Source organism: Micrasema longulum, unplaced genomic scaffold, assembly GCF_059751315.1.
Source record: "Micrasema longulum isolate JH-2025_06_02 unplaced genomic scaffold, ASM5975131v1 h1tg002880l, whole genome shotgun sequence".
Taxonomy (NCBI): domain Eukaryota; kingdom Metazoa; phylum Arthropoda; class Insecta; order Trichoptera; family Brachycentridae; genus Micrasema; species Micrasema longulum.
The window spans coordinates 58,288-70,843 of NW_028280001.1; the positions used below are offsets into that span (position 1 = coordinate 58,288).

The 12,556-nt window shown below is 32.4% G+C and overlaps 1 protein-coding gene across 1 annotated transcript in view; it reads right to left on the reverse strand.

Annotated features, from left to right (window-relative positions):
• Positions 1–2,170: 2,170 nt before the first annotated feature.
• LOC148271430 (phospholipase B1, membrane-associated-like) overlaps positions 2,171–12,556 on the reverse strand; it is a 65,280-nt gene continuing 54,894 nt past the window's right edge. The window contains exon 8 of the mRNA XM_088241400.1: positions 2,171–2,545. The gene's annotated coding sequence lies outside the window, so the exon portion shown is untranslated. The remainder of the gene's footprint in view (positions 2,546–12,556) is intronic.

Sequence of the window (12,556 nt, forward strand, 5' to 3'; positions counted from 1 at the left end):
AGACCTATGGCAGAGTGAAGAGCCATGCGGTCTTCTAGATCGCCAAACCAGATGTTCCTTAATCTGTGCCAAGAAGTGTTGTTCCTGATATTGATACAATGTGAATGTATCCTAATATCGTCCGGATAAAGCGTGTTCCTGATTACTGGTGACGAACCGGAAGTGATATAAATTATTTTTGATTGAACGAATAAATTGCGGCAAGTGTCAACTGGGTTGAAATGTCACACGATAGTAGTACCTACGTATCTCGATAACAACTCTTTTGTTAAGATGCTCATGAAGACGTTATGTAAAGCTATCAAAGTAGGTTGTATATGATACATAATTTACAAATGTTTTCTTTACGTATTCAGTTTAATATTTATTTTATATTCGTAAATGATCATCGTTGATGTCCATGTGAAAACATAATATTTTGTCTTATTTGATTTATTATTGTTTAAAGTCAATTAATATTATGTTACTAGTTATAATTACATATCTGTGATACTTTTTTTACCAAAAAACTTATTTATGTGAATTTGAATAAATCTTTTTTTAACTTATTTTGTTGTTTAAATTATTAATGTAACTTAAAAAAACAATATATATTGTGGGTTGGTTAAAATATAACACCATATTCAAACATTATTGATATATTACACTGTTTTTTATTTAAGGTTTAAAACTGTTAAGCTAACCACCAAAAACCGTGAAAATCAAATATTTGAAGGTACTTATTGAGGTTTTAGAAAATAAAAAATATTTGTCACTTTTTGAAAATAATTTTGTTTCTGAGTGATTTCACTTTTATGTGATGTTGTTCACGAATAAAGTGAATAAAGTTTTAAGTGTTATTCCTGAATAGGTAAAAGGAAGTTTATTTTTAATTTCCGATTTTTTTTCCTTAAATGTAAGACTGAACAATCTGAGCATGAAAACTTTTCAAGAAATGAAAAAGCGCACGAATATACCAAGTCTATACCTGTGTAAAAGAATGTGTGGCATTTTGCATTTCTGTCTATCCTCAAATTAAAAATTATTCTTTACTTGGCACCTGAAGCGTAAGAATAATAAATTTGCCCTTGAGTGACAAAAACACAATTAAATTAGCGTGACAATGCATGTAAGGCGCAGACAAGATAGTATATTTGTGTAATTTATTGTATAGGAAAAAAATTGACATTAAAAAAAAGTATAAAATAATTCATGATTGTTAAGATCAAACAACAATAATAATTATATAAAAAATTGTGCATCAATAGACGCAGCAAAGAGTGCTGAGAATGTAAAATCAAATACAAAAAATACGTCTTAAACTGTATTTTGAGTTGTTTTGTTGACCAAACTGAATATAAAAATTATATCGTCACATAAATCGGTTAATAAATGGGCACAAGTCCGAGGGTCACGAGGAGGATGAAAATATCTAAATATTACCAAATTTGTATAAAAAACTTTATTAAGATTAAGATTTATAAACTAAATTTAATCTAAATGAAGTACAGTGCGTTATGTCTTCTGTATGTTAATGAACCAAGTTAACATAATTCTGCTTGTGTCAGCACGTACTTTTGAATGATTTATACAAAACTTTTTGATTCGCACACATGAGCAAAGTTTATTACAGACTTTAATGGAGTATACTAATATGTACATACTTACTAAAATATCGATAAATACGGAGTTATCGTTTTGAGAAGAGGATATCCCTACAAAAATAGAAAACTGGGCGTTTGACCTGTTATTAATTGTCTGTAGAAATACGTTAGGTAACGAAGGTACTAGATACTATTCAGAATTTATGAATGACGATCAGTTGCACCTAAATTTTAAGAAGTTTAAAATAAAAAAAAAACATTTTTGACAAAATGGGCAAAATGCGTTGGAGTGTCTTCACGTTTTTCATGCAATATTTTTATTCAATTTAGACAAAAACTTTACTGTTATTTAAATTTGAAAGTTTTTTCGTGCAACAATCTCTCAAATATATAGACAATGAACAAGTCATATTCTTGTGGTCTAATGGTCAGTGGTTTCAGGTTCGATTCCCGACATGGTTGATACGAAATAGTTATTTTAAAGTGTATTTTCACGCTAGAATATTTCATAGTTCCTGGACTGGTACGTTCGATTGATTACCTTACCTTCATGATACAAAAAAAAATATGATCACAAATATTTTTATGTGTGTAATACAATGACATCAAATCATAATCCACAGAGGAAATACGGCAAAGCGTTTTTGAAGAAAGGTCAGACCACGCGTCGTTTTAAATGTTTTTACTTTTTTTGTGTACTTTATAACGTAATGTTTTCCTGTTATTTTTTATGAATCTTTTAAATACTCAAAAAAATTCACGAAAACAAAGTAAAATATAAAAAACATCTTTTCCAGGATAAAAAATTTCAGCTGCAAACCGTTCATACAAATTCAAGTCTCGTGGTTAGCGCGTTTGTCCATGCATTACGTTTCGGGTTCAAACCCTAGCAAGGGTGTTTTACATATATTTCCTGGTCCTCAGAAAGGCATGTGAGGCGTTAGACTGATCATCATGGCTTTCTGTAAGAAAAAAAATATCATGATATACTGCGATTGACATATTAATCTACTGCCTTTTGTACCATTTGGTGATAGAGGGACAATTACTATAAATATTTAATTGAATTAAGTTAGGTAACGTTAAATTAACAGTTAACACAATCATAAAAATACGTATATAGTTTTATTCCACTTTTATTTTTAATTTTTACCAGTGACCTGGTTTCGTCGTGACCGACATCGTCAGACTGGTGGGAGACTAAACAATTTTCTATGTTACATACAGGTGCAAGCAGGGGTTTTATATAATTATAGAAATAAAAGAGTTTCAATTTTAAAAAATTAAGAATATTGTAAAATCAATTATGTATATGAATTTAAGTTTTTTTTTAATGTAAATTTTATTAAAACTATAACAGGAGCCACTGGTTGGTAGTTCCATCGACAGCTATGTCCCCGGGCCCGGAGTAATTAAGTAATTCTCTAAAAGCAAAAATTCCCGGCAGTTAATTCTTATCAAGTAGTTTCATTGTTTGTATTTTAATGGATACAATAATGCGGAATAAACGTGTGTTACCTGATCGTTTAATATTATTTTATCGGGTCAATTCTTTCAGCGGTGAACATCGGGGGTTTAAAAGGTGGAATAAAACCATAGACGTATTTTTATTATTATAATTAAAATGCAGTTCCGCCAAGAAATGTCAGTAGAAAAACTTAATCCATTAACACCATCGTCCGTCTTAATCTTCATAGACAAATTAATGTTACACATCGTGTAAAGAGATCACTTAAACCTGACAATGAATGGTCGTGATCCCAGTAAATACGATTAATTATCGTTCAAAATAGTTATCTATCATTGTTGAAATATCTTGCAATCTTGATAACTTCCTTCAAGGTTAAATCAAGCCATCGTTAACAAAGATTTAGACATTGTATCTAGGTAGGTATATTTAATATTTCTTTGATTTGAATAATATTTCTTTGATTCCAAACTTTCAAAATTTTCCTTCTTTTAAAAAACACGCACTATTCTGGATTCAAACTAGAGATATGAACTCTTTTTTTTCTATAATATATTTTGTTGCCCTTTAATAATAAGGAATATTTTTTTTTTTTTAAATTTATTTATTATACCGTATAATCTTTTACAGAATATTTTATTTTCTCTTTCTTATGTTACTCAAAAATATTATAACTGTCTTTTTATTATAGGATCGAAAATCAATTTTTTTTTTTGTATACCCACGAACAGGGCATGCCCTTGTGGGATTTTTTGTTTACTATTTTTACTATTAATATGTATTTTATTGCTGTGTAATTATCCTTTACTTTTTTTAATTCTCTATCTCACCTCTTATGTATATTGAAAAAATATATATATATCTTTAAAATATCTCTTCAATCCACGCCTCGTGTCTGAGGATAGCAGGATAGTGATAACGCCCGACTCCAGGCATGGCTCGCCTGTGGTCTGTGGACTGTGGACAGTCTCCCTTTATCTAAAACGGTCTTGTGCGGCTCTGTACTGTAAGCATTTGTCACTGATACTGGTAATTCAAAATATAACATTATTGAAAAAGATGAAATTACAAATTATTTTATAATAACAAAACAACAAACATGCTTCCAGTAAGTGAATTGTAGACAATGTTTTGAGTCTGTACAAATATTTGCAGACCGGCTGAATTTCCTCCCTAGGGAGTTATTAAGATCACAATTTGTTGCAAAAGAGAAGGGAAACATTTTTGAGAAGGGAATATAAAAGTCTCAGCATTTACATGGCTTATAAATTGTCATTTACTGTTTAGGGCGGCCACTTTACACTCTGTGTAACATTGACCATTCAGGCCATAAGCCATAAGCCTTGACTCCTATGCTCACTTCGCAAAAATGTTTTACCCCTCAGTTGCAACAAATTGAGATCTAAATTACTCCCTACGTAGGTAATCCAGCCTGTCTGTAAACATTCGGTCATACTCAAAACATTGTTAAATTAACTAACTGGTTAAAGAGGAAGAATAAAAATTGAAATTTTTTTTCACGCGTTACCTAGTAGGTGAATTGGTTAAGCCGGATGAATCTCACCCACACGATAAAGGTTTCAGCTCTTTTACTTCACAAAAGTCAATAGTTGGAAGAGTTGAGAAAATGTAGATGTTTAAACGTAAGCAGAATAGTGAATGTTTTAAGTGCTTAAAGTGGCCACTTAAACCAGCCAATGACAGGTCAGAAGCTTTTTAAATGCCTAGACTTTCATATTCCCGTCTCAAAAATGTTTTCAACAACCAACCGTCACGCCGTATCCCCGTAAGGATGGGCCGAGAGGATAAAACACCACACCACTCTATCTTTGCATACAGATTTCGCTTCCTCTACATTCATTCACGCGCGCCGATTATTCCGAGTTCTGACATGTCCATCTAAAAGGATTTGTTGGATTTGGTCATGCCATGTCTCTCTCGGTCTTCCTCTATTTCTGCATCCGTCAACATTCGCACTGTAAATATTTTTAGCCGTTCTTTCGCTGTCCATCCGCTCTACGTGTCCACGTGTCCAAACCAACGCAGAGCTTCTTTCTTGATTTTGTCGATATTGCTTATTTCTGTCTTACATAATGGTGCAAAAACCTGAGAATTGTTGTTATATCAAATAACTATAGGGAGTTTTTTCATTAACGATTACAAGATAACAGTCTTAAACGTTTTCCTAAATTTAGTAATGATACTTACCGATGCTTATTATCTCCCTAGGTAGAGAATAAAATATTAGGATAAGAAACTGGTAATAGCTACAAATGCTAGGACCACCTGGGCATCGATTATGATGGGAAGATAAAGACGTCATACTTCACCTTTACGGTAAAGTTGAATATAAATTCACTCTAGCGATTACAGAGATATACTACCGACCCCCCACCTTCAAGTTTTGGGTAGGTACATCGATATGAAACAAGGGGAAGCGTACGTCACGGTACACAAATCTACGCTCTAAAATTACAAAGCTTCAGTTTGACGTCATAGTTGAAGATAAAATTCTCCCGACCGACTGCAAATAAAAATACTACCGATCCCCCACCATCAAGTTTTGATGTAATTACATCGGTTTATACCGACGGGTCTAGAACCCCTCGATACGTTTATCTACGCATTAAAAGTGTCAAAAATTTTATTCCACCGAGAAATTTTTCCTCAAATTTTTTCCTTAAAATGTTGATTTATTAAATTTTTTATTTGTTTTGAGGTTGGCTCTTTTTTTCTTGAAGCCTATTAAAAATATGAGAGAGAAATAAGTCAGTTTTGAAGTCGAATTAAATTCTGACATAACCGTCAGTTCCGGAAACGAGTGGCTAGATGCAGTGGCTTCACTAGGTAGATGCTGCCCTATTATTATACAAGAGCATCTAGCCGTAAAATCTTACCAATGTAAAAAAAAAGAGTCTTCCGAGAAAATCTTCCGGAGTGTACGTATCGAGACGTTAAAGGAGACGGCTTTGTAGTCGTTAGGTAGATAAATACAGACGATCGTTAAGCATACCGTCTCGGCAAGTGTCAAAAGTCTTTTCAAAATCATGTTCAAGCAAGCTTTTTTTGCTTGAATTAGGATTTATTGGAGTTTATAATCGCTTTAAAGTGGGCTATTTCTATCACAGTCTATTTAAAATAGAAATGAGAACCATTTTAAATGTTAATGACGTAAGGAACGCGGACTAATTGTTTGCGGTCATTCATTGGCTTGTTTCGATCATATGATGTCGATATGACAAGTGGGTAGAACATACCGAGGTAAGATACAGATAGTACAGAAGTTAAGTATACCGTCTCGATATAAACAGATGAAGACAGCGTTTATAATCGTGGCACAGAATAAATCATAGTGGATTTAATTCCTGCGAATAATTTGTTTTTTTCTTTACTTAACATGTGTTTATTTTGATTAAGCTCACATGATGATACAATTTTCATTGATTTTCTAATAAACATATATTTTTAATACAAAATACCAAAGATTTTTAACAATGAAAATAACAATTATAGATAAATTGCTATGATTGTTGTTGCAACTTTAGAAATTTTCAGTAAACCTTGTATTTAAGTATATAAATATATTGGTGAAGGAATATTTACAAAATAAATGATTTTATCAAAGTTCCGAACCAACTACGAACTGGATTTTTTAAACAATGAATTTGGTTTGAAACTTTGAAAAGAACAATTTGCATTTGAGTTCATTTCCGTTATATTTAATTTAATAAATATTCGATAGATGGTGCGTGGATTCAGTTATTTGTTACTTATTTATAAAAAAAATATACACACTAAAGTCCTTAAAATATAGCTTGTTTAGAATAACAGTTGTCAGCAAAGGTGACAACAAAACTTTGTTGTAACGTCCAAGTGGTGATTTATAGACACACGAAAAATCATTCGTATCTGGCATGTAAATTAATTGTTTTAATGCAATGCTTGACATATAAATCAACATAATTATATAAAATCAACTTTTAAACTAAAAAAAACTAAAATAAACCTAATTATTTACGACGTTCTTACAAGGTTGTGTCATTTTGCAAAAATGTTAGAGATGGGACAAATTGATCGAATAAAAAAATAATTCATTTGTTGTTGTCTATGAAAAAAGTACTTAATGTTTTATTTTTTAGTAAATAAATGTCTAACACACATAGGCTTGTTTTTGCGTTTTTTATATCAATTTTCTGAAACGGAGTTTCATGTTTGCATAAAAAAGCTAATAAAATCGATTTGATCGGTACATGCTCAGTGATCAGTAATTTCTCATCACTAGTGGTTTCATAGTCAGCGCGTTTTCCTACCATGCAAGAGGTCTCGGGCTCGATTCCCGACATGGTTGATATGAAATATTTATTTAAAAGGGTATTTTCACACTAAAATATTTCATAGTCCCTGGACTGGTACCTGAAGCGTAAGACTGATTACCTTACCTTAATGTAACAAAATCGATCGAGATATGCTGCGACTGGTGTACCAATCCAGTGCCCTATGCATCATTAGGTGCGGCAAGGGAATGATGACGATGATATTTTAAAGACTATAGCAGGCAACAGATTTTAGAGAATTCGGTCTCTCAGGCCTCATCCTGGCCTCATCCTGGCCTCATCCTGGCCTCCTTTTATCGGCTCTTCGGGCCTCAGTTTTCGTTTACGCGCTTCGTCTCGGTTGATTAGAATTTCCCTTTCATTCTTATTTTTTTGTGGTTGTTTGGATGCTACAAAAACTAAACTAAATTTACAAAAATATTTTATATTTACGCAAAAATACTGGTCTGATTGAGCGTTGATACTGCTGATACTCGGCTCGAACTTTGTGCGAGAGTATAAGGGTCAGACACAGTCAAATATTTCAAGAGTATTATTTATTTATTTATTCTATTTTATTTATTTTGTTTATTAATTTACACGCCCTACGGGCTTTTACATATATTAGAAATTACATTCAAGTGCAGCAGTGAAACATAAGTATGTAAATTTAGTTGAAATTCAAGATAACATAAGAAAAACTAAAAGATACAATAATAAGTAAAAATAAGGAAATGTACCAACATAGGTATATGGATATTTAATAAATTTACATTTGAAAACATAGACACATACATACACATGCATATGCATACATACACACACACATATACATACATGCGTATACATATACATACATACACATACACATACATGCACATACATATACATACACATTAGTTTATACATTATTATAGAGATACATGAGAAAAAAATAATAGTAAATAAAGAACAATATCAAGAAATTTTATACAAATTAATTTATAACCTTTTGAATACTTAACCTATATTTATATAAAGACAGACGAAATATATCAACTTCACCATACTCGTTACCAAGCCGGTGTAGTCCAGGTATTGGTGAATTGTAATAATAATTGTGACTGCCAGGAGATTAAAAAAATAACGTTAGCTGCCGAGTATTTCGAACAGGTACTTTTAAGCTGTTAACACTAGTTAATTCCGGGACGTCCAATATGCCATTTGCTATTTTATATAAATTTAATAAATCATTTATAATTCTTATTTTACAAAGAGTTGACATATTTAGTGTACATAGTAAATTATCGTAATCAATTCTTTCAGTGGGTATATTAAGTTTGTAATTGATGAATCTAAGTAATTTACGTTGTACTTTTTCTAACTTTAAAATATAAACATTGTAATAGGGTGACCAAATTATTGAATTGAATTCTAAATTACTTCTAACTTGGGCAGTAAATAGCGCTTTTTATTTAAAAAGGTTTTTTTTTGCTGCAATATTTCATAGTTTCTCGACTAGTATCTAAAGTGTAAGACTGATCATTAGGGTGTCCCAAAAAAATTAAAGTTTTATTTTTTCAATGCATACCCTCTAATTTTATTTGAATGATGTCAAAACACTTATACTCACAAATAAAATTTAACGTAAATTGAAGCACGGCAACCCGTGCCGACTTGCATAGGAACTTGTCAGAACTTACATAGTACGGCGCGCGCGAACTAAGTGTTAATGTGCTAGTTATATCGTGTTTGTTTTTATTAGTGAACGCATTGTTTTCGTTGTGTCAACATGTCTGTGGAGTTACGCAGTTCTAAAAAGGAAATATTTTTGGTTGGGGATATAAAACATTAAATTACAGGTTCTAAACTTCCCTCTAATGGACAATTGCTGGCGGTTTTATTTTATAATATTCGCAAAGTCAATTTAAGCGTCAATGAAAGTGCAAATCTTACTATTTGTGAGTGCATTATTTATTGGGATAAGGCACGTATACCGACTAAATCTTTACCTAACTGTGTTAAGAAACTTATAGCTTTATACCAAGATTGGAAAAATTTTCGAAAAGATGCAAACAAAACTCAAGATGTGTTTGAGCAGCGTCGACAAGAGTTTGTTACAAATACAAAAAAAATGTTTGATATTGCACATGCCGATGCGCTTCAATTAATAAAGAAAAATATATACGGGTAGAAACGTTATATATAAGATGTTCTGTGTATTTACCTATTTTGTATTTCAAAAATGTATTTTGTAAAAAAAAAATTATTCAATAAAAAATAAAATAAATGAAGATAAGATTTTCTTACAAAAACAGAGAGAGCCAGGACGACCCGGTCATTTAGCTGGAGTGGACAAAAAATGGACAGAAAAGGAGGAAAAGGCGAGTCTTAGAAATATCCAGGAGCAAAAGCAGCTGGCCACTTATTTGGCATCCATAACTCTACGTCTTCATGAGCCATTACAAGAAATTTCATCTTCTGATTCTGAAGTAACGGACTTACAAGAAGATTTGTCCATTCCAATTGAGAGGAATTAGCCCGATACTATTGAAACTTCTGAAAAGAAAAATTTCGTTACTCCGAAACTGGTGGCGGCATTAGACAGGTGTCAGTAAAGTATGAGAGATTCTGTCTTTATTATTGAAGCAATTATTGAAGCACTTGGCCACAACACTGGCGAATTTTCTATAAGCAAGTCCTCCATCCAAAGATTTTGTACAGAAAAGCGAAAACAGCGCGCAGAAGCTATAAAACTTAATTTTCAAAACGATGTACCAGATGCTGTAACTGTCCACTTGGATGAAAAACTGTTGCCGGCTTAGATGTACGCAAATTCAAAGAGTAACGTCTACCAATCGTTATTTAATATGATAATAAAGAACAATTTGGAATACTATTGTTGACTGGAATCTTGAAGATAAAGTACAGATCCTCTGTTGCTTCTAACACAGGCCGAATTAATGGTGCATGTGTGCTTCTCGAACCGAAATTGAACAGAGAAATGTTGATTTTTGCTTGCCGCCATCACATCTACGAATTGGTGTTAAAAGCTGTGTTCAAGGCCAAAATCAGCCAAGTCACTACAAGTCCCGATATCCTTTTATTCAAAAATTTTCGATCAAACTGGAAAAACATCAATGTAGAGAAGATACAAAGCCACAAAGAAACGCTATTACGTCTGAACGATTCTAAAATTGATGAATTTTTAGAGTATTACAGAACTGAATTGACCAAAGAAATTGTAAGAGATGACTATCGAGAGTTAATAGAGCTCTGCATAATATTTCTTGGCGATGATAAAGTTAATGAATTTAAAATTCGGTCTTCAGGCGCCATGCACCAAGCAATATTGATGGCAAGAGCTATTTATTCATTAAAAATATCGTTGTTTAGCACTCAATTCAAAATATCAAATAAGGACAAAACAGCTCTATTAGACGTCTGCCTGTTTATTGCGACATTCTATGTCAAGCCTTGGCTGCAATGCACTTTAGCGGTAAAAGCGCCCTACCAGGACTTGTGCTTTTTAAAAGCTGTGAAGGCATACGAAATGGTCGACAAAACTAAATCAAAAGTGGCTATACATAAGTTTTGCCAGCATTTGTGGTATTTAGCAGACGAAGTGTCTATCTTGTCTCTATTTGACGATGATATTAACCAAGAAAGTAAGGTAAAAATAGTTGCTAATTTGGCCAAAGAAAATCCATCGGTCCACAATAAACGCTACATTCCACCGAGAGAAGAACTTAGCGGGCCTCTTTTCGAAAAAAAACATCGATGACTTTGTTTCCATGAACAGCAGATCCTTTTTCAGGCGACTCAAAATTGATGACAGTTTTCTCATGGAGTGTCCTACTTCGTGGCCTGCTAATGCTTCGTTTCAACACGCTAAAATGAAGGTGCAGTCACTGAAAGCAGTTAATGATACGGCTGAAAGAGCTGTTAAGTTGATGCAAGACTTTCATGGCTTAATCACATTGGACGAGGAACAAAAACAATATTTATTACGTTGCGTACAAGAACACAGAAAAGTATATTCTGACTGTAAAAAACAAACCTTAAAAAGAAAATTTGATTAATAATGTCCTTTAAATAATTGATACGTATAATACATAATAAATATGATACAATAATCAAAATACCATTGTTTTATTTACAAAATGTATATTAAGTTAAAATATTCCCCTATGGTTTCCATACAAACTTTTATATTCAAAGTTTGACATCAAGTCGGCACGGGTTATCGCTATCCGATTTCAATAATATTTATTATTTCAGTTATTAAGGTCAAATGGAACAAAATAAGAGGCTATGTGTGTCTCAATCTGTAAAAAAAAAATTGCCCTTATAGTCTGGGACACCCTCATATATTGAGATTGAGACACACATAGCCTCTTATTTTGTTCCATTTGACATTAATAACTGAAATAAGAAATAATAAATCTATGTTTTATGAATGTATGTTTGTGTATGCGCATGGGAGTATGTACGTGTCTGTGTATGTACATGTGTATATATGTATATATATATACACACACATATATACACATGTACATACACAGACACGTACATACTCCCATGCGCATACACAAACATACATTCATAAAACATAGACAATTTATTTATAATGCGAAACTTCATGGTTGTCATCTGTATTTATATATTTTTAAATTGTTATTTATTTTTATATTTTATTTTCGACATCCAGTAAGTTCACCATTACTGAATGACGGGAATATGGAAGTCTAGGCATTTATGGGGTTTATGATCTGTCGTTGGCTGGTTTAAGTGGCTTCTTCACACACTGTGTAACATTCACCATTTCGCATATGTTTGAACACCTATATTTCTTCAACTCTTCCATTTGTTGATTTTAGTGAAGTTAAAGAGCTGAAACCTTTATTGTTGTGAAGAGATTCATCTGACTGAATTATTTCCCATACTAGGCAACGCCAGAAAACAATTTTTCAATTTTTAAACTCCTTCTTGGACCAGTTGGCTTTAAAATATTAAAGGTTTCAGCTCTTTGACTTCACTAAAATCAACAAATTGAAGAATTGAAAAAATATGGATGCTTAAACTTAGGCAAAATGGTGAATGTTCCACAGTGTGTAAAGTGGCCACTTAAACCAGCCAATGACAGATCATAAGTCCTGTAAATGCCTAGACTTACATATTCCCTTATTTAGGGTATTCTCCATCCCTGTTGT